The sequence below is a fragment of the Rana temporaria genome, chromosome 10 (genome assembly GCF_905171775.1).
Source record: "Rana temporaria chromosome 10, aRanTem1.1, whole genome shotgun sequence".
NCBI classification, from domain to species: Eukaryota; Metazoa; Chordata; class Amphibia; order Anura; family Ranidae; genus Rana; species Rana temporaria.
The window spans coordinates 53,215,317-53,239,235 of record NC_053498.1 but is presented as its reverse complement, the minus strand read 5'-3'; the positions used below and the strand labels follow the sequence as shown (position 1 = coordinate 53,239,235).

The window sequence follows — 23,919 nt, the reverse complement described above, 5'->3', positions numbered from 1 at the left end:
CATTCAACAGAAGTCATAACTACACAGTGCAGCAGGGGACCACAAAGATTTATCCATGGCAAGTCACAGTATCCATCTATATGTGCAGACATTTGACCTTTTAAATAGAAAATCTGACTTGAAAGCCACAGAACCAAGTATGGCATTAAACATCAATTTTAAAAAAATGCACACTGTGGGGTTCATTTACTAAGAAACGGGAAGCAATGGTCGCTCTATATTTAGTTACTCCCAATTAAGCCAATTAAGACTTCAAATAGGCGAACATGTGAATGGAAAAGCGCGCTAATACCGGCGAACATGCATTTGAGTTCAAATGTTGATTTTTCCAGTGCACAAGCAAATAAAAAAACAAAAAATGTAAACTAAACTAACACCCTGCATGTTAACTAGTGTGCAATTTTTGGAATTCCACACCATAATGTTTTTGAATACTTACATACCATTGCATGCATGCTGCTGAGTAGAATGCAAGCTTTCAGTAGGTGATACCATCTGTGGGATTTGAACCCATGGTTTGAGTCTTTCTAGGTAGGAGTGCAGACCACTATCCTACTGAGCTGAGCACAATCATAATTAGAAAATACGTTTACCAGTGTTTGATTCTTTTAAATCCTAACAATAATGTTTTTGAAAAATTACATAGCATTATATGCATTTGAGGCATTAACCACTTAAGGACCCCTTCACGCCGATATACGTCGGCAGAATGGCACGGCTGGGCACATCCACGTACATGTACGTGGCCCTTTAAGCCCACCCGGGGGGTCTCTCGCGCGCGCCTCCGGCGCGCTCCCGCGACCCGGTCCAAAGCTCCGTGGCCGCGGGACTCGCGCACCCGATCGCCGCTGAAGTCCCGTGATCAGTCCCCGGAGCTGAAGAACGGGGAGAGCTGTATGTAAACACAGCTTCCCAGTTCTTCACTGTGGCGCTGTCATCGATCGTGTGTTCCCTAATATAGGGACACACAATCAATGAAGTCACACCAACAGCCACACCCCCCTACAGTTAGAAACACAGATGAGGTCATACATAACCCCTTCAGCGCCCCCTGTGGTCAACTCCCAAACTGCAACTGTCATTTTCACAGTAAACAATTAGCCAGATTCAGAAAGACTGGCTTAACTTTGAGCTGGCGTAGCGTATCGCATATACGCTACGCCGCCGTAAGTCAGAGAGGCAAGTGCTGTATTCACAAAGCACTTGCCTCCTAAGTTACGGCGGCGTAGCGTAAATGGGCCGGCCTAAGCGCGCCTAATTCAAATGAGGAACAGGGGGCGTGTTTTATGTAAATGATTAGTGACCTGACGTAATTGACGTTTTTAACGAACGGCGCATGCGCCGTCCGTGGACATATCCCAGTGTGCACTGCTCCAAAGTATGCAGCAAGGACGTATTGGTTTCAACGTGAACGTAAATTACGTCCAGCCCTATTCACGGACGACTTACGCAAACAACGTAAAATTTTCAAAAATTGACACAGGAACGACGTCCATACTTAACATTGGCTAGACCAGCTATTTGTTCGACTAACTTTACGCCTAGTAAAGGGGAAACAACAACTACAAGTAGATATTGATGGTCAGACTTTCAGGCCAAGGAAGTATATTAAAAAATAAAGTTTAATATCATATTAAATTACAAAAAGTTACAAAGCAATACAATACAATTTACAGCAAATGACCACTGTATGCACAATCCTCAGAAGTCGCCTTCTGAGGATTGTGCATACAGTGGTAATTTGCTGTAAATTGTATTGTATTGCTTTGTAATTTTTTGCAATTTAATATGATATTAAACTTTATTTTTTAATATACTTCCTTGGCCTGAAAGTCTGACCATCAATATCTACTTGTAGTTGTTGTTTCCCCTTTACTATATTTACAGATGTGGCCCATGTGAGTGCTATCCTTTTGTATCAACAATCCCTCTATTCTCCCTCTTTCTTTTCTTCCTTTTGCGCCTTAGCTTTCTTTCTCTTGCCGTTTTCTATTCCCAACCCTTTCTTTGATTCTAACTTTACGCCTAAAAGCGCCTTACGTAAAAGGCGTATCTTTACTGCGACGGGCAAGCGTACGTTCGTGAATCGGCATATCTCGCTGATTTACGCATTCTAGGCGTAAATCAGCGTTCACGCCCCTAGCGGCCGGCGGAACTAGACAGCTAAGATACGACAGCGCAGGCAGTCGTATCTTAGCTACATTTATATGTAACTCAATTTGAGAATACACTTAAATGTACGACAGCTTAGATTCCGAGTTAGGACGGCGTATCTACTGATACGCCGGCTTAACTCTTTGTGAATCTAGCTAAATGCATTTTAAATGCATTTTTTGCTGTGAAAATGACAATGGTCCCAAAAATGTGTCAAAATTGTTCGAAGTGTCCGCCATAATGTCGCAGTCACGAAAAAAAACACTGATCGCCGCCATTAGTAGTAAAAAAAAAAAAATTAATAAAAATGCAATAAAACTATCCCCTTTTTTGTAAACGCTATAAATTTTGCGCAAACCAACAGATAAACGCTTATTGCGATTTTTTTTTACCAAAAATAGGTAGAATACGTATCGGCCTAAACTGAGGAAAAAAAAAATGTCATATATTTTTGGGGGATATTTATTATAGCAAAAAGTAAAAAATATTGCATTTTTTTCAAAATTGTCGCTCTATTTTTGTTTATAGCGCAAAAAATAAAAAACCGCAGAGGTGATCAAATACCACCAAAAGAAAGCTATTTGTGGGAAAAAAAGGACGCCAATTTTGTTTGGGAGCCACGCAAGTGTCAGTTAAAGCGACGCAGTGCCGAATTGAAAAACCTGTCCGGGTCCTTTAGCTGCATTTTGGTCTGTGGCGGCAGTGGGTATGCATCAGGTCTTCGGAGCAGATCAATTTTTGGGAGAATATGCCCAGGGCCTTATGTTTACATGTACTGCAAGCGAGCACATATATGACAAATTTGGTGTTGCAGTTAATGAAATGTTTAATAGGGAAACTCTTTTTTCATTAACTGCAACACCAAATTTGTCATATATGTGCTCGCTTGCAGTACATGTAAACTTCAGTATGTGGGTCGTACCACCCGCAGGCTGAAGGATAGACTGCGCGGCCACCTATATGACATCTAAAAAGATCATGACACCAATGTGGCCAGGCATTGGAATGTGGTACATTCCAAGGACCTGTCTACCCTCACTGTCCGGGGTGTTGAGAAAATCATCACGCCCATCAGAGGGGGTGACAGGTTCAAAATCCTCTGCAGAAGAGAAGTATTCTGGATATTCTCGCTTTACACGAGGATTCCCGGAGGGCTTAACTTTGAGTGGAAAGTTTCCCACTACTATGATTAACCTGTTTCTTGGACTGGGTGGGCTGCACCATCTCCTTCGTTCATCAAGAAATTTTTGATCCACCACTGGTCTTTTTGGTTGATATTCATTAAATACATACATGCATCCATTCTTTCTGTAAGCCACATGCGCCCCCCTTTTGCGCAGCATCAATACATGTGTGTGTGTGTGTGTATGGAAAGCAGATACATGCTATATGCATGATATCTATTCACTTGTTTGGGGCTGGCCCCCTTTCTTTTGACATACATACCTGCTTCCTTCATTTACACACGGGTCTTTGTATATATGTTTGTACAGACCTATATGCATATGACTTTTCACACAGAATATTGATCAGGATTTATGTGTCTATGATAGACTACACCGGACTCTGTGTAGATTGTTTTACATCTTAAATTAATACAATTTCTGAGCCCCTCCACTCCCTGACATGTTATGCACTACAGCATATACATACTTTGATCTTCAGCATGTTCAGGGTTTGCACATATACATACTTCCTAATGTCCCATTTGCCTTCGCATGCCCACATAGCCTATTGCACAATACTTGGAAGCTTTGCCCACGGACAACCTCCGAAATCGAATATTGTCCACCGGAGTTTGAGGGTTCTACTCCGTTCTTTTACGTTATTTTACTTATAAACACAAAATGATATAAAAAAGATTTTATTTTTTCAACACCTATGGTAATACTATCAGTTCCAGGGTTTCTAGGTATCTCGTCCTCTTTTAACTATTTTCATGCATATCTTACATTCTCTGTGCTGCATTGTTATGGTCTTATTGGACCCCCTCTTTTTTTCAATGCACAGAGTCAAATGATTATTCTCGTTTGTATTTATATACGCATGTTTGTAGGATGTTATGCTCCCTCAGTGATGCAAATCTTTTGAAACTTTGTTACTTTTTGTTACTTCACAAAACTTTTTCACGGTCCCACACATTATAATATATGTCTACCATTTTTGGTTAAATCCAAAGTTATACCTTCCTTATGCTTATTTACACCTTGCATTTTTTTATTCCCTTTTATTCATTCTCTTGTAACGCCATTACATTTACAGGCATTTCATTTACTAATCTTCATTAAGCTTTTTTGCTTATTATATTGAATAAACTTGCTTTTGCCCTCTGGACAAAATACATTATAGGACATATTACAACTCATATATATATATAAATCTTTTTATTTAGTAGCCACTTGTATGCTATTGCATCGGGAAATCGCCGTACGAAGCATCGCTTTTACTCCCATATTAAGATTTTTATTTTTTCATATATATATATATATATATATATATATATATATATATATATATATATATATATATATATATATATATATATATATATATATATATATATATATATATATATATATATATATATGTCACATTCCTTCACTGCTCTGCCGTCATTTCACTTCAATTTTCTTCACCAAGACAGATTTAAACCCTTATCCCTTTAACTATTTTTCCGTTCACCATTTCCATTTTCACTTGTCAAATTTGACATGTATTGGATTATTACACACAGGTACACCACACTCCCTCACTCTAAAGTGTAATCTCTCTTAAAGGACTTACCAATAAACAGATTGTCGGCACTTCTTACGAACATTTTTTATGGAGATTGTCTTTATTCCTATTTTTATTATTACACAAACGCCTTCACACTTTCTTTTACACTTTTTTCACGTTTGTTTATATATTTTATATACTTTGTATATTTTTTTCAACTGGGTCTCCTCCCTCTCCCCCCCCCCCCCACAGGTGTTTGGTTTTTCAGCTAATCACTGGAGCCAATCAGGTGTTGGGCGGGACCGATGGAGCATGCATTCCTACATGTATATATATTGGAGAATCTTTTATTTCATTTGTAGCTATGACTAAGCATTAGTTCTTAATGCGAAACGCGTCAGCTGTTCATCCCACTGCTTGCTGTTGTATGCTGTGCATTTTTCCTTTTTAATAAAGAGCACGTCTTCCTTTTAAAAGACCTATTTGGAGTGCGGCTGTCCATCTATTCTTTCATCTGCATAATCCTACGCATTGCCAGCACCCGTGTGGTTCCTGAGTGGACATCACCTGCCTGTGCTCACCTGGAGCGGCTGTCCTCCTATCTATCTAGACGATCTACTTGTGATAGATCAGTCAGTGGCAGGACTAGATCACGCAGTGCTCAAAACAGTGAGATACCTGGAGCATTTAGGATGGATCATAAACCTGCAGAAATTCTCTCTACAAGCCGTAAGAAGGGTAGAGTATTTGGGCATGATCATAGACACAGCCCAAAGCAGGGTATTCCTGCCAGAACCAAAGATCAAGTCCCTAAGAGAATTGATCCACAAGGTCAGAACGAAGAAGGGACCTTCAATTCGCCTTTGCATGAGGCTATTAGGGAAGATGGTCCTTCGAGGCTGTTCCCTACGCCCAGTTTCATTCAAGACTACTGCAGGGCGGCATTCTGGCTGCCTGGAACAGGAAAAGCCAAGCTCTGGATTTACCCATGCACCTGTCTCCACAGGTGCGCCAAAGCTTCAGTTGGTGGTTAAAGACCAAAAACTTGCAGAAAGGAAGGTCCTTTCTCCCAGTCACCTGGAAGGTGGTGTCGACAGATGTATTAGCAGTATTAGAAGAAGCTTCAGCCCAGGGTACCTGGGCCAAAACGAGGACAGCCTGCCCATCAATATTCTGGAAATTCGGGCAGTATAGCTCTCAGAACAGAATATATATATATATATATATATATATATATATATATATATATATATACACACACATACACACACACACACATACACATATATATATATATATACACACACACACACACACACACACACACACACACACACCATAAAAACATTCAAAAATACAAAATAACTAAAATGACACTAGATTAAATTCATCTATTTGAAATAAAACAGTTCAGATCGAACTCTACATTGAGGCCCGCAGGCGAGGAGACCTTGGTCTCATATATCCAATATGATTCACGGAGGCTTAATTGGCGAATGTAATGCCCCCCTCGCCAATGCTTATTCACCTTTTCTATACCCCAAAATTTAAGACCTTTGGGATCTCGTTGGTGATACTGCCTAAAATGTTTAGAAACACTATGGGTTTCGATTCCTCGCTTGATGTTACTAATATGTTCCCCCACCCTTACGTGTAACGAACGAGAAGTGCGCTCCACATATTGGAGACCGCATTCGCAGTGAAGCATATAAACCACACCCACTGTAGTACACGTGATCAGTTGCTTAATGGGATATTCGATCTGCGTGACTGTAGAACAAAAGGATTTGCGTTTTTTGATATTGGTCTTCACATGCTTACAAGTCGCACAACGGCCACAGGCATAAAAGCCAGATATCAAAAAACGCAAATCCTTTTGTTCTACAGTCACGCAGATCGAATATCCCATTAAGCAACTGTTCTCGTGTACTACAGTGGGTGTGGTTTATATGCTTCAATGTGAATGCGGTCTCCAATACGTGGGGCGCACTTCTCGTGCATTACACGTAAGGGTGGGGGGAACATATTAGTAACATCAAGCGAGGAATCAAAACCCATAGCGTTTCTAAACATTTTAGGCAGTATCACCAACGAGATCCCAAAGGTCTTAAATTTTGGGGTATAGAAAAGTTGTTTTTATGGTATATTATATATATATATATATATATATATATATATATATATATATATATATTTAGCCTTTTTGGCTTATTTTATGTAACATGATGTATTTTAATGTACTGAGGAGGCGATCACGGATGACGTCATGTAAGCCGTTTTCTTACGGTTTTTGATGATTTATTTTTGCCTGTTAATTGGTGATTTACATTAGCCTGCGTTTTTATGACTGGCTGTCATCTGATAAGTGACTAGATCGGGTGTTTTCTCTCTATCTTATTGAGCTGCTGCCTTTATATATCTTTTTGCATCCCTTATAGTGGTTGCATTAGGCTGCGCTTGGTGGTTATTGTGGTGGTTACCATGACAGCGATAAATTGCCTTGGCTATATATTCCTTTGAACAGCGGGACGTCCACGCTATTTCCTGACCCTACGCTGAAGAAGTCCCGTCTACTGGGACGTAACGCGTATGAGGGGAGGAGCCAACGTGCGACGTCACCCGCGATCAGCCTCACGATGTTTCTGGCCGTCTCACACTGTTTGAGTGTACTGCTTGGAGCTTAGCACTCGGCTGAGAGTGCCATACAATGTGAGTGTAATTTTATCATATTTTACCTGAATAAATGCTGGTTTAGCTACAGAGAGCACTAGATCTCTTTCCTCTTTGTTCTACATGTCCTATTGCTGCCAATCCTTGGGCTGTTTGTTTTGGATACAGAGTGACCAGACATCTGCTGACCCTTGATACCAGGATCTGTGATATCAGCTTACCATGCTTTGTGACCTCTTGGAGGTCGAAGTAAAGAGGTGAGGGGACATCCGTACTTTCTGGTGGAGGATCTTTACTCTAGTTACGTTTCTGGATTCACCCCTGTATATGAAATTATTGGATTTTTTCTTGCACTTACTTCACTTATGGACTTTATTTATTCACTTATTTGTTTATTTTTTATTACTAATAATCTTTTGCGCTGCACTTTTTATATCACATGTTACTTTGGGATGTTTTATTTGAATTTGTCCTAAGTGCTGGCTAGCATTCATATTGTATAGTTTGTTGTTTATTTTTCAGCGCTGAATATTTTTTTTTACTGAATGCCACTGCAGTAGCTTATATCAATCACCAAGGAGGCACCTGGAGCCGGGATGCTCAGAAAGAGGTGGATCAGATTTTGATATGGGCAGAAAAACATGTTCCTTGTCTTTCTGCAATCTTCATTCCAGGGGTAGAAAAACTGGCAAGCAGACTAAGTCATCAGCAACTGTCTCCAGGAGAGTGGTCACCCCAATATCTTTTAGGCAATATGCCAGAGATGGGGGACCCCGGATGTAGACCTGCTAGCTTCCAGGCTCAACAGAAAGTTGGACAACTTTGTGTCCAGGACGAGATATCCGCTGACCTACGAAACGGATGCTCTGACAATTCCATGGAATCAGTTTTTCAACAAGGACTCTCTGGTCCAGTTCTTTCTACACTCATTAATGCTAGAAAGCTGGCCTCCAGGCTAATTTACTAAAGAGTCTGGAAGGCGTATGTTTCCTGGTGTGAATCCAGAGGGTGGAATCCTCAAAAGTATGCTATAAGTAGGATTCTCGCCTTTTGCCAATTAGGAGTGGATATGAAATCCAAGTAATATCAAGGGTCAAATATCAGTCTTTTTTCAGAAACCATTGGCATCTCATTCCCTAGTCTGGGCATTCATTCGGGGAGTATTGCGGATAAATCCGCCAGTCAAATCGCCCTTGTGTCCTTGGGATTTAAACCTAGTATTATCAGTTCTGCAAAAGCAACCTTTTGAACCTATTCACTATATTCCTTTGATTCTTTTAAAGCAGGAAATTGGCCTTTCTGATTGCTATCTCTTCTGCTAGAAGGGTATCAGAGTTAGCAGCTCTTTCTTGTAAAGAGCCTCATCTAATTTGTCACAAAGACAAAATTGTACTTTCTTCCAAAGGTGGTGTCGGCGTTTCATTTAAATCAAGACATTGTTTTTCCATCCTTTTTTGCTAAACCCGAACAGCGGAGGAAAAGTTATTGCACTCTCTAAATGTAGTGAGAGCAGTAAAAGTTTATCTGCAGGCTACGGCTCATATACGTAAAACAGATGTTTTGTTCATTGTGCCAGATGGTCCCAAGAAGGGCCAGCCGGCATCAAAATCCACCATTGCTAGGTGGATTCGACAAGTAATTGTTCAAGCTTATGGTTTAAGAAATGAGGTTCCTTCTTTTTCTGTTAAGGCGCAATCGACCAGGGCAATAAGTGCTTCATGGGCAGTGCATCACCAGGCTTCGATGGCTCACATCTGTAAAGCTGCAACTTGGTCATCAGTCCATACATTTACCAAATTCTATCAAATAGATATAAGAGGCAAGAGGATTCCGCCTTCGGGCGTAGTGTGCTGCAGGCAACGGTCTAGGGCTTCTTGTCCGTTGGTGGCCTGATTGATCCTTTTTTTTTTAGTACACCACGGGACACAGAGGTCCCCCCCTTCTATGGGATCCTTACTGCTTTGCTACAAAAACAAAAAAGGTACTCTCTGTATGGGAGGGGTTATATGGAGGGGAACTTGTTCTTATTGGTTGTGCCAGTGTCCAATCACCTCTGGTGACCATACAACCCACTATGTAATGACTAAGGCTCCGTGTCCCGTGGTGTACTCAAAGAAAAGAAAAAATCCTACTTTTGTGTCCTCTGGACTGGAACAACCTTTTTTCAGGTTCTTTCCACTCATAACAGAGGAAGGGATCCATCTGAGGCTGAAGGCTCCTGAGCTATGGGTCTAGACGAGGAAAGTCTTAATCCAGCTACCATGTCATTAAAGGACCGAAAGGAGGCCACTACCTCCTTCATAGAAGACATTAACTATTTAAAAGAGGAAGTCTCTGAACTAGCTCTGGATGGAATACAATCCTCACAAAATAGTTTTTTATAACTATCAGAAAGCCTGGTCCTACAATTCCCTCATTGCTTATTCACCGGTTTGGCGAAGAAAAAAGCAGAAACAAAAAACGTCCATACAAAAGTCCCCTGCTGTAGAAGCTATCCACAGACAAGGGCTTACCTTGGGGGCAGTATGGGACTCAGATGCTGCCGCTGGTTCAATCCGAGCGGGTGCTCCATCCTTAGACCTGTCCTCAAGCTCCATGAGGCAAGTGGAGATCAGCTGGAGAGATAGACTGCTGCTGTACCGCTAAATGCACCTGTCCAGCGTTCAGCAGACTGTTTCCCAAGAAGCATGTCCTCAGTGTATCCACACCGTGCTTCTTTAACCACTTAAGACCCGGACCAAGGATTTTTTGCAATTTGGCACTGCGCTGTTTTAACTGGTATTTGCGCAGTCATGCAACGTTGTACCGAAACTAAATTTTCTTCCCACAAATAGAGCTTTCTTTTGATTGCCTCTGCAATTTTTATTTTTTGCGATATAAACGGAAAAAGACCGAAAATTTTGAAAAACAAATTATATTTTCTACTCTTTGTTATAAGAAAAATCTAATAAACTCAATTTTAGTCATACATTTAAGCCAAAATGTATTCAGCCACATGTCTTTAGTAAAACAAAAAAAATCGCAATAAGCGTATATTTATTAATTTTCGCAAAAGTTATAGCGTCTACAAACTAGGGTACATTTTTCTGGAATTTACACAGCTTTTAATTTATAACTGCCTATCTCATTTCTTGAGGTGCTAAAATGGCAGGGCAGTACAAAACCCCCCACAAATGACCCCATTTTGGAAAGTAGACACCCCAAGGAAATTGCTGAGAGGCATGTTGAGTCCATTGAATATTTTTTTTTTTGTCCCAAGTGATTGAAAAATGACAAAAAAAATTTATAAAAAAAATAAAAATAAATAAAAAATTGTCACTAAATGATATATTGCTCACACATGCCATGGTTATATGTGGAATTGCACCCCAAAATACATTCTGCTGCTTCTCCTGAGTACAGGGATACCACATGTTTGGGACTTTTTGGGAGCCTAGCCGCGTATGGGGCCCCAAAATGCAAGCACCGCCTTCAGGATTTCTAAGGGCGCAAATTTTTGATTTCACTCCTCACTACCTATCACAGTTTCGAAGGCCATAAAATGCCAAAATAGCACAAAACCCCCCCAAATTACCCCATTTTGGAAAGTATACACCCCAAGCTATTTTCTGAGAGGCATGTTGAGTCCATGGAATATTTTATATATTTTTTTTTTTGCTTTTTTTTTTTAACCACTTCAGACTCAACCACAGCAAGAGACTTGCTCATGATTTTATTCATTAACTCCGTCTCTACTTTGGTTTCACATCATTTGTGGTATTTCAAATGTTATTTTATGCATTCATCATTTACTTCATTGTATTAATTATTTTACATATCTAAATTTAATTAAAAATATAAACCATACCCACCCCCATCCCCTAATGGTTTGTCCCTTGTTTTACTTTTAGTCTTCTTTAATTACCCACTGTCTACTATTATTTTTCACAAATATTGCTCCGTTAATTTAAAATCTTTCCACCGTCTCCATCTCTTATTGTGTATATTGAGATGGCCCTCATCACAACTACATAGGTATTCCAATTTATTATAGTTTTCCACTGAATATTTTATATATTGCCACAAGTTGCGGGAAAATTACAAACTGTTTTTTTTTTTTTTTGCACAAGGTTATCACTAAATGATATATTGCTCACACATGCCATGGGCATATGTGCAATTACACCCCAAAATACATTCTGCTGCTTCTCCTGAGTACGGGGATACCACATATGTGGGACTTTTTGGGAGCCTAGCCGCGTACGGGACCCCGAAAACCAAGCACCGCCTTCAAGATTTCTAAGGGCATAAATTTTGGATTTCACTCCTCACTACCTATCAGTTTTGAAGGCCATAAAATGCCAAAATAGCACAAAACCCCCCCCCAAATTACCCCATTTTGGAAAGTAGACACCCCAAGCTATTTGCTGAGAGATATAGGCCCGGATTCACAAAGCACTTGCGCCGACGTATCTTGAGATGCGCCGTGCCCACAAAACTAAGATACGCCAGAAAACAGGCTTTATCCGACCAACGCAAATTGCCTACGCCGGAGTGGAGTGGGCTGTCATGAAAGGAGATTCCGCAGTCCTGTCAATGTCAGGGGAATTCAGCCCCAGCGCGTGCGCATTGGCGTGCACGGCGCGCGGCGCGGGAGTGTGCACGGCGCGCGGCGCGGTAGTGTGCACGGCGCGCGGCGCGGGAGTGCGCGCGCCCACTGACGGCGTTTGGCGCCAAGGAAACGCTATTTAAACTGGTCAGTCCCTCACCATCTTGCTGACCAGTCTACAGCGTTTACCTGAGAACCTGCATCTGCTACCTATTGATTCACCTGTTTACCTGACCCGGCTTTCCTTGACCTTCCTTGTCTGCAACCCGCCTTGACCCCGGCTTCTTCTGACCACGGCTCTGCTCAATCCCTGGCTTGTCGCTGCCCGCCCGTATTACTGACCCGGCTTGGACTACCACGATTCTCTGGACATTCCTTGTTACCTGAACCACTTACCGGTGACCCGACCGGCTTACTTACCTGCCCGATCTCTGTACCTACAAGTGCCATACTACCGTCTTGTCTGCTGCTTAGTGCCCCGCCTGAACCAGCATACCTACCGGCTACCATTCCGGGACCACTACTCAGCTTTACCATCAGGCACTTGTGTCCCTCCGGACCCTTGACCCTCTGTCCATTCTACCAGTAGGTCTTGGGTCGGAGGCTTACGAGAGGCCGCTCCCTGCACGTTGGGCTCTACAACCAGGTACGTGACAGTACTGGTCAGCCATGACCGAGCCCACGCAGGGAGCGTCTCCTATGGAGGACTTATGCCGCCATCTGGATGGTCTTACTACGGCTGTAAGGAACCTACAAGAGGGTTATACCCGTCTAGAGGAGCGTGTCCAAACTTTGGCTACAACCGCTCCTGCAGCATCCGGAACTTCAGCCACCCCTTCTGTAGTGATGTTGCCACCGGAACCCCGTGTGCCCACACCTGAAAGATTTTCTGGTGACCGCAGCAAATACAGAGCCTTCCGCAACGCCTGCAAACTTTTCTTTGCGCTACAACCTAGAACTTTCTCGCTCGAAGCTACAAAAGTAGGCTTCGTCATCTCGCTGTTATCCGGCGAACCCCAAACCTGGGCACATCGCCTGTTGGAACGCAAGGAAGAATGCCTTAACCATCTTGTTGCCTTTTTTCAAGCCATGGACCTTATTTATGAGGATACTCAGTTAGCGGCAACTGCTGAAGCAGCATTATGTGTACTCCAACAGGGGTGCAGGGCAGTAGAAGACTATGTAGCTGAATTCAGACAGTGGAGTTCCGACACCAACTGGAACGATGTTGCCCTGCGTCACCAGTTCCGTGCGGGCCTCTCGGACTCATTAAAGGACGAACTGGCTCGAGTGGGCATTCCAGCAACGCTTGACGCCCTCATCCTCCTCTCTGTACAAATCGACAGACGTTTAAGGGAACGGCGTGCTGAACGTACGTCCGGTCCCGCACGACCCACATGGATGATGCCACGGGTACCAAGCTCTCCGCATATACCTCCTCCAAATGCTGTATTGACCTTTGCCGATGCCCCAGAACCAATGCAATTAGGCCTACTGCGGCCCTCTCTAACACTGGAAGAGCGTCAGCGGCGCCGACGCAATAATCTCTGTCTGTATTGCGGAGGATCCGGACACTATGTAAACACCTGCCCTGTCAAGTTCCGTAAGTGTTCAGTCTTGCCTTCTACCCTTTCATCCACTTTATGTAATAATGATACTCACCTGGTAATTTCAATCTCTCTGCAGCTCCCAGGAGGGGACGTCCAAGTACCCGTGATTATTGATTCCGGCGCTTGCAGCGGCTTCATGGATGCTTCCTTTGCCGCCCGACATGGAGTTCCTCTTCGACCTAGACGCTCGGAACTCACCGTTCATTTAGCCGACGGATCGGCCATCAGATCCGGCCCTGTCACACAGGAAACTGCCCCCTTACACACGCTCATTGCTAACAACCATCGGGAAGTTCTTTGTTTCGATATCATTGTGTCACCTATCTTTCCCGTTATCTTGGGAATGCCCTGGTTAAAGACTCATAATCCCCAGATTGACTGGGAGTCCGGGGAGATCAACTTCCTTTCCTCTTACTGCCGCCAACGTTGCCTCCAGGAGTCTGCAGCTTCCTCATCTCCCTTAATGTGTCTAGACTCTGAAGTTGGAAACCGTCAACTGGTTCCGGAGGCGTATCATGGTTTCCTGGATGTCTTTAGTAAAAAAAGGGGCAGAGACCTTACCTCCACACAGGTCCTACGACTGCCCAATTGAACTTTTACCTGGTGCAGAAATCCCGTTCGGTAGGATATTCCCCTTGACAGAACTGGAATTGGGCACGTTAAGATCCTATATCGACGAAAACCTTGAAAAAGGCTTCATACGCCCTTCCACATCCCCCGCGGGAGCCGGCATATTCTTTGTGGAAAAGAAAGACCATTCTCTACGCCCCTGCGTAGACTATCGGGATTTGAACAAGATCACAATTAAAAACAGATATCCCCTTCCTCTTGTCCCCGAATTATTCCAGAGACTAGGAGCAGCCGTCATCTTTACCAAACTCGATCTCCGCGGGGCCTATAACCTTGTCCGTATTAGAGACGGAGACGAGTGGAAGACAGCATTCCGCACCAGATTCGGGCACTTTGAATATTTAGTTATGCCCTTCGGTTTGTGCAACGCCCCAGCCACCTTCCAACATTTCGTAAATGATATATTTAGAGACTACCTTGATCTATTCGTCATTATCTATCTGGACGACATCCTGGTCTTCTCTTCCTCCCTGCCAGATCATCGGAAGCATGTCCAAAGAGTTCTAGCTCGGCTCCGTCAACATAGCCTATACGCTAAAGCCGAGAAATGTGAGTTTGAACAAGAAAGTATTCAGTTTCTGGGTCTTATAATCTCAATCGAAGGTGTCAGGATGGATCCTCAAAAGGTCACTGCTATCACAGAGTGGCCTGCTCCCACCGATAAAAAAGCAGTTCAACGCTTCGTGGGATTTGCGAATTTTTATCGTAAGTTCATCAAGGGCTTCTCTTCAATAATCGCTCCTATCACAAGTCTAACCAAACAGGGCACCCGTTTTCAGTGGTCTCCCGAGGCACAAGCTGCTTTTGTCACCTTGAAGGATCTGTTTATCTCAGCCTCTATCCTAAAGCATCCTGATCCGGTCCTACCCTATACATTGGAGGTGGATGCCTCTGAAGTGGCGGTCGGGGCAGTGCTCTCTCAGAGACAGGGGTCCAAATCTCTCCTACATCCAGTCGCTTTTTTTCCCCGCAAACTTTCAGAAGCCGAGAGGAATTATGATGTTGGGGACAGGGAGCTTTTGGCAATCAAAGCAGCCCTCGAAGAATGGCGCTATCTTCTGGAGGGTGCTGCACACCCTATTCTGATCTTCAGGGATCATAAAAACTTAGAGTATTTAAAGGTTGCCAAAAGACTGAAGCCACGCCAGGCCAGGTGGGCATTGTTCTTCACCCGTTTTTCGTTCCATATAACCTACAGACCTGGGTCGAAAAACACCAAGCCCGACGCTCTCTCCCGGATGTTCAGTGGTTTTGAAGTCCCTTCATCTTCAGACACCATCCTTACTCCTGGAAATTTTCTCATGTTACAAGGAGACCTTCTCTCTCAAATCAAGCAGGCTTCTTCAGGAAGTTCCTTAGCCCCAGATCCTACTCTACAGTTGAGGGACGGCTTACTCTGGAACAAGGACAAGATTTTCGTCCCTCAACAGCTACGGGTAGCAGTTTTTAAGTCCTGCCATGACCATGAGCTAGCTGGTCATTTTGGGATACATAAGACGGCTGAGCTCCTCCAGCGCACCTTCTGGTGGCCCCAACTACTTCAGGACTGTAAAAATTACGTGGAATCCTGTATTACCTGTATTCAGCATAAGGGTAGCAGAACCAAAGCTTGGGGTTTACTCAAACCACTGCCTGTTCCAGAGAAACCGTGGAGAAGGATTTCAATGGACTTCATTGTTGAGCTACCCCCTTCGGAAGAATATACCACTATCTTTGTGGTGGTGGACAGGCTCTCAAAGATGGCGCACTTCTTACCAATGCTGGGGACACCTTCTGCGGCTGAAACAGCAAACATTTTCATAAGAGAGATTGTGAGACTTCATGGCATACCTGCTAATATTGTATCGGACCGCGGGGTGCAATTCACCTCAAGGTTTTGGAAGGCTCTGTGCGGGGCATTGAAGATTGACCTTTCCTTTTCTTCTGCGTACCACCCGCAGACCAATGGCCAAACGGAGCGCACCAACCAGACGCTCGAGCAATATCTGCGATGCTTCTCCAGTTTTTCACAGGACGATTGGGCCTCTCTATTGCCTCTGGCAGAGTTCGCCTACAACAACTCGGTCCATTCGGCCACCAACCAATCTCCATTTTTTGCTAATTATGGCTTCCATCCTCTCTTCCTGTCCAACACTATCCCGGAATGCTCAGTACCAGCTGCCCAAGAAACCTTGGATTTTTTCGCCACTAATAACAAATTACTCCAAGAGACAATGGCAAAGGCCCAAGAACATAATAAAGAGGTGTTCGACAGGAGGAGAAGGGGGGAACTTGATCTGGCTCCAGGAGACCAAGTTTGGCTGTCCACTTTGAATCTAAAACTAGCCTGCCCGTCCAAAAAACTAGGTCCCAAGTTTGTGGGGCCTTTCCAGATTCTCAGGAGGATTAACGAAGTGGCCTACGAGTTAAAACTACCTGCTTCTTTCCGGATCCATCCAGTTTTCCATGTGGCACTTCTCAAGCCTGCGATCCCGGATCCCTTCACCGACCGGAATGTCGGTCCCCCCGAGCCGATACTTATCGACGGCGAGGAGGAATTTGAGGTGGAGTCCATCCTAGATTGTCGGAAGAGACGTAACCTAGTACAATACCTAGTGAAATGGAAGGGTTATGGTCCGGAAGAAAATTCCTGGGAACCAGAAGCCAACATTCATGCCCAGAGACTGATCCAAGCTTATAAAAGGGCACACCCAAGAAGATTGGCCCAGTTGGGCATCCGGAGGCTGCCCGTAGAGGGGGGCAATGTCATGAAAGGAGATTCCGCAGTCCTGTCAATGTCAGGGGAATTCAGCCCCAGCGCGTGCGCATTGGCGTGCACGGCGCGGGAGTGTGCACGGCGCGGGAGTGTGCACGGCGCGGGAGTGCGCGTGCCCACTGACGGCGTTTGGCGCCAAGGAAACGCTATTTAAACTGGTCAGTCCCTCACCATCTTGCTGACCAGTCTACAGCGTTTACCTGAGAACCTGCATCTGCTACCTATTGATTCACCTGTTTACCTGACCCGGCTTTCCTTGACCTTCCTTGTCTGCAACCCGCCTTGACCCCGGCTTCTTCTGACCACGGCTCTGCTCAATCCCTGGCTTGTCGCTGCCCGCCCGTATTACTGACCCGGCTTGGACTACCACGATTCTCTGGACATTCCTTGTTACCTGAACCACTTACCGGTGACCCGACCGGCTTACTTACCTGCCCGATCTCTGTACCTACAAGTGCCATACTACCGTCTTGTCTGCTGCTTAGTGCCCCGCCTGAACCAGCATACCTACCGGCTACCATTCCGGGACCACTACTCAGCTTTACCATCAGGCACTTGTGTCCCTCCGGACCCTTGACCCTCTGTCCATTCTACCAGTAGGTCTTGGGTCGGAGGCTTACGAGAGGCCGCTCCCTGCACGTTGGGCTCTACAACCAGGTACGTGACATGGGCGCATATTTACGCTGGACGTATTTGGCGCTCCCATTGATTTTCTATTCACATATGCAAATTAGGGAGATACGCCGATTCATGAACATACGTCCGTCTGACGCAGTGCGCGCAAAGTCATACGTCCGGCGTAAAGTTATGCCCCATAAAGGAGGTGTAACTCAGCAGCATCCATGCAAAGGGCTGCACCAGGGAACTCAAGCCGACATATTTTACGTAGTACGTGAATATGACTAGGCGTAGGTTACGTTCATGCCGTAGGCAGTGATCCGACGTATCTTAGGCAGTTGTTCCGACGTGATTGTGAGCATGCGCACTGAGATGCGTACACGGGACGGCGCATGCGCAGTTGGAGATACGTATCTGTCTGGCGCTCAGCCCATCATTTGCATGGGGTCACGCCTCATTAGCATGGCTCACGCCCACTTCCACTTACGCCGACTTACGCCTTGGAAACCCAGCGCAGATTTGGAAGCACTGGCTTTGTGAATTCAGTGCTTGCCTCTCTGCGCTGCGTCGACGTAGCATAAAGGAGATACGCTACGGTGGCATAAATATGCGCCAGTGTCTGTAAATCTGGGCCATAGTGAGTATTTTACAGCTCTCATTTGTTTTTGAAAATGAAGAAAGAAAAAAAAAATTTTTTTTTTTTTTTTTAAATTTTCAAAACTCTGACAAAAAGCGAGATCTGCAAAATACTCACAATACCTCCCAGCAAATAGCTTGGGGTGTCTACTTTCCAAAATGGGATAATTTGGGGGGTTTTGTGCCATCTGGGCATTCCAACTGTTATAGGTAGTGAGGAGTGAAATCAAAAACCTTAGTTACACTTACCGGTAATGGTATTTCTACGAGTCTTTCAGGACAGCACTTCGAGAGAGAGCAGCTCCACCCACTTCCCAGGAAACACTGCAGCTATAGCTTTAAATTCCGCCCACTTCCACCATGACCTCAGTTAACGAGTACCTCCCGCCATGCTGAAATTAGATAAGCAGAACAAAGCAATAATACATGTTAGCATTTATACATTCACCTTTATAAAAACCAAGGGAGGGTTATCGGTGCTGTCCTGAAAGACTCGTAGAAATACCGTTACCGGTAAGTGTAACTAAGGTTTTCTCGCCTCGTCTTTCAGGACAGCACTTGGAGATGATAACCGAGTACTTACTCTAGGGTGGGACCACCGCTTGCAGGACTTTCCTGCCAAAAGATTGCTCCGCTGCTGCGAGCAAATCCATTCTGTAATGGCGAGTGAATGTAGAAAAACTTGTCCATGTGGCTGCTTTACAGATATTTTCTGGTGAAGCTCCAGCTCTTTCCGCCCAGGATGTTGCCATTGCCCTTGTAGAATGAGCCACCACTCCCGTGGGAGGTTCCATATCCATGGCCTTGTAAGCCTCATGGATAGCCATACGAAGCCACCTAGCTAAAGTGTTTTTGGAAGCTCCATAGCCTTTCCGAGCTCCCGAGAACAACACAAAGAGAGAATTTGCTTTCCTAAATTCACTAGTGATCTCTAGATAGTGTACTAAACACCTTCTTGCATCTAAAGTATGAAAATCTTTCTCTTTTGGACCAGATGGATTTGGACAGAATGTAGGAAGAACTATTTCTTGTGTTCTATGAAAAGCTGATGCTACCTTAGGTAGGAAACCCGGATCTGTCCTTAACACAACCCTATCCTGGAAGATGGTCAAAAAGGGTTCAATAATTGACAAGGCTTGAAGTTCACTGACTCGCCTAGCTGAAGTGACTGCAACCAGCAAAACCAACTTCAACGTCCAATACTTGAGTGAAGTTTCTACAGGTGGTTCAAAGGGTCTTTTAGTCAGACCTCTTAAAACTGATAAATCCCATTTGGGAAAAAATGTAAACGGTACAGGCCTAGCCCTGGCTAAGGCCTTAAAAAATCTGATAATATAGGGATCCAGAGATAACCTTCCCTCTAGAAAAACTGAAAGTGCAGCAACCTGAGATTTCAGGGTGCTGGCTGCCAGACCTTTGTCCATCCCGTCCTGTAAAAACTCCAGGACCGACAAAATACTTAAAGGAGGACAATCCTTGGACTCACACCAAAAATTTAAAATTTTCCAGGTTTTAAAATAAATAGCCCTGGTAACTTCTTTCCTGCTACTAAGCAAGGTACTAACTAAACGTCTGGACAAACCCTTACTCTCTAGGATTTGTTCCTCAGTAGCCAAACCGCAAGCTTTAGATGACTTGCGTCTGGATGTAGAAGGGGACCCTGGAACAGCAAGTCCTTCCTGACTGGAAGCAGCCAATGAGCCTCTATTGCTAGATCTAACAGGGCTGAAAACCAGGGCCTCTTGGGCCAATAAGGAGCTACCAAAATTAAAGTCGTCCTTTCCTCCTGCAATTTTCTGAGAACTAGCGGGATCAATTGAACCGGGGGAAAGGCGTAGCACAAGCGGAAGGACCAATGCTGGGCTAACGCATCCAGTCCCTCTGCTTGGTCCAGCCTGTTGAGGGAGAAAAAGCGTGGGACCTTTGTGTTGGCTTGAGATGCGAACAAGTCTATTTGGGGAGTTCCCCACCTGTCCACTATTTCCTGAAACACCTCTTGGTTTAGGCTCCATTCGGACTCCAGAACCCTCTGTCTGCTCAAAAAATCCGCCAGATGGTTCAGGTCGCCCTTCAGGTGTACCGCAGACAAGGATGCCACGTTTACTTCTACAGAATACAGAATTTGCAAGGCCAGATTCAGTAGGCACCTGCTTCTTGTGCCCCCCTGCCTTGAGATATATGCCACTGCCGTGGCATTGTCCGATAGGACTTGGACATGTTGACTCTGGAGAGGCTGACTGAAGGCCCCTAGTCCCATGAAAATGGCTCTCAACTCCCTCCAATTGGAGGATCTCCTGGAATCCTCCCTTGACCAGGATCCCTGGGCCATCTGTCCCTCGAGATGGGCGCCCCACCCCCAGGAACTTGCATCTGTTGTTAGGATCTTTGTCGTGGGGAAGGTCCACAACAGACCCAGACTCAGATTTGCTCGAGTCCTCCACCACCAGAGTTTTCTTTTTACCTGAGGTGGGATCAAAACCTGTTTTTCCAGGGATTCCCCGAAAGTCCAGTTTTGGAGGATCGCCAGCTGGAGATCTCTTGCATGGAGACGGGCCCACTGAACTGCTGGAATAGAGGCTGTGAGGAGACCCAGAGTGGACATAGCTGTCCGGACAGTTATTGGGAGATTTGTCTGTACTGCCTTTACTGCTGCTTGTACTTTGACAATTTTTTCCTCCGGAAGGAAGATCTTTTCCTGAACTGAGTCTATGGAAAACCCCAGAAAGACTATCACTTGAGAGGGAACCAGGTTTGATTTTTCTTTGTTTAAAATCCAACCCAATTCCTCTAAATGGGACCGAGTCCTCCTCAGGTCTCTGAGCAACCGATCCTCTGATTTGGCAAACAGCAGGAGGTCGTCCAGGTATGGGATCACAGATACTCCCTCCAACCTGAGTGGTGCTAGTGCTTCTGCCACTACCTTTGTGAATATTCTGGGGGAGGAGGAGAGCCCAAAGGGGAGGGCTCTGAACTGAAAATGTTTCACCTCCCTCCCCATCCTGATCGCCAAGCGAAGGAAGCGTTGTGCTGAGGCCTTTATTGGGACATGCAGGTATGCATCCCTCAGATCTATTGAAGCAAGAAAGCATCCTGAAGGGAGAAGCTTCCTTACTGAATAGATGGAGTCCATTCTGAATTTTTTGTAACGGATTGACTTGTTCAGGATTTTTAAGTTCAGAATCAATCTGAACTTTCCTGACGGCTTCCTCACTAAGAACACGTGGGAGTAACACCCCAACCCCTCCTCGTGCTGGGGAACCGAAGTGATAACCCTTTGCTGAAGAAATTCTTCTATTAGTGTCATCATTGCCTGAGATTTCTCCTGATCTTTTGGCAACTGAGTCACATAAAACCGGGACGGTGGATTTTCCGAAAATTCCAGTGCGTAGCCCTCTGCGATCACCTTCAGGACGAACGCACTGGAAGTCGCTACTTCCCACTGTGGGAGAAAGGACTGAACACGCCCTCCCACAGCTGGAAGACCATCATTGGGGTTTTGAGGGCTGACTGGGGGAATGAAACAACACCCCCGGCTTGCCTCGGCCCCTCGGGGGCCGCCAGGACTTGCCACCTCTCTGTGCCTCCTTTGAATTTTGGGACTGGAAAAAAGAACGAAAATTCTTCTTGGTTTGTGGCACTACTTTCTTTAAAGGGAAAGCTTTCTTCCTATCTGCTGTTCTGTCTAGGACTGCCTCTAGCCCAGAACCAAACACTAAGTCCCCCTCAAAAGGTAGACCGCATAGCTTCACCTTTGAAGCTGCGTCCCTTGACCAAGTCTTAACCCACAAGGCTCTCCTAGCCGAGTTAATTAAGGCCGAGGACCTAGCTGACATCCTTATTGACTCCGCTGAGGCATCTGCCATGTACCCTACAGCGTTGACCAATACTGGTAAGGACTCCAGAAGTTCCTTGCGAGAGGTACCTGCCTCAATATGGCTTTTTAATTTATCCAGCCAGTGTTCCAGGTTCCTAGCTACTACTGTAGACGCCATAGCAGGCTTGAGGTTGGCTAGTGTGGAATCCCACGCCTTTTTAAGAAGAGCATCAGCTCTCTTGTCCATGTTATCCTTTAAGGCACCCATGTCCTCAAAAGCTAAATCTGTGTTACGTGACACTTTTGAAAAAGCCGCGTCAAGTTTGGGTTTCTTATTCCAGACCTGCGCTTCGTCTTCATCAAACAGGAACCGTCTCTTCAAAGATTTAGAGAAGAAGGGGGCCCTCTCCGGATCCTTCCATTCTCTCCTGATAGCATCCGATAAAACTTTGTGTACTGGAAAGGTCTTGTGTTTAACCTCATCTAACCCCTGGTACATTTTGTCGTGTAGCGACAACTGGGCCTTATCTTCCTTAATATTAAGGGTAGCATGAATTGTTTTTAGGAGATCGTCTACCTCCTCTAATGACAATTTGTAACGAGAAGAGGATTTATCTCTATCATCGTCCTCCTCTGCATCAGACCCTGAAACCACACTCTTAGGCTCCTCATCCTCAGACTCACTAGCTACCCCCCCCTGGGAACTAGTGGAAGCCCTAGGGGTAGAATGTGAAACCGGACGTTTTTCTAGGAAGGAACGGAACGATGAAAAAGTCTGTTCCAATTCCTTCCTAAAGGAGGAAAGCATCTCCTTTGGTTGTTCAGAGGGTGCACTGGCTGAGGCTTCCTCTCTAACCAAATCTGCAATGCAGGTTTTGCATAATGGCTTATGCCATGAGCCCTTAAGGGAATTTTTGCAAACAGCACACTTCTTTTTAGGTGGTGGCAATGCATCCTTAAGCTTTTCTTTACATTTTTGAAAAACATTAAAAGACAACAACACCATGCTTACTTTGTATCAGATCATTAGCAAATAAACATGCCACCCACAGTAGTGAACAAAACACCCATACCCATCACCACTGTGCAAACATAGACAAGCATTTCTCCCAAAGACATCAACCAGGGATAGTGCTGCAGGCTCCCCTCCCCCTTAAGGGGCAACAGGAGGGACACAGAACCCAGGAGAGTGGAAACCGCTGTTCCTACCTGGGCCAGGCTGGTGCTTGTGGCTCCCGCTCCCGCCACCTCCGCTGCTTCAGCTGGCTCCATTACTCCCAGCGCATAGCAGCCATCCGGTTCTTCCATTTTTTAATTTTCCCGGTTAACCTCGTCGCCACGAGGACCGGAAGTGCACCGCCGAGGCCGCCTCCCCTTCTGCGCTCCAGCAGCTGGAACCGGAAGCTGCCGCGCACCGTCGGAAGTTCCGCCCCCCCGGAAATGACGTCGCCCGCCATCCGGAACGGTTCCACGTGAACCCGGAACAGGTACCTGACCTGTTCCTTTAGCCCACGCTAGCCGCCTATGGGAGCAGACACCTCCAGCAGCCTTCGCCCTCACTGGGCTCGAGAAAGGGGAGAGCACCGGAGCATCCCCCACCCGTCAGAGGGGATGCTGGGTCCGCCTGAGATTAAACAAACCGACCACAGGTATGCTTTTTGCCATCTCCACCTGGAGAGAGTACAGCACACCCCTGGTTCCCTGCAGCGCTTCCACCATGGCCGGA

General features: G+C 45.2%; 1 protein-coding gene across 2 annotated transcripts in view; it reads right to left on the bottom strand.

Annotated features, from left to right (window-relative positions):
• Nucleotides 1-23,919, bottom strand: part of TFPT (TCF3 fusion partner) — a 102,541-nt gene that overhangs the window by 31,211 nt on the left and 47,411 nt on the right. The window lies entirely within an intron of this gene.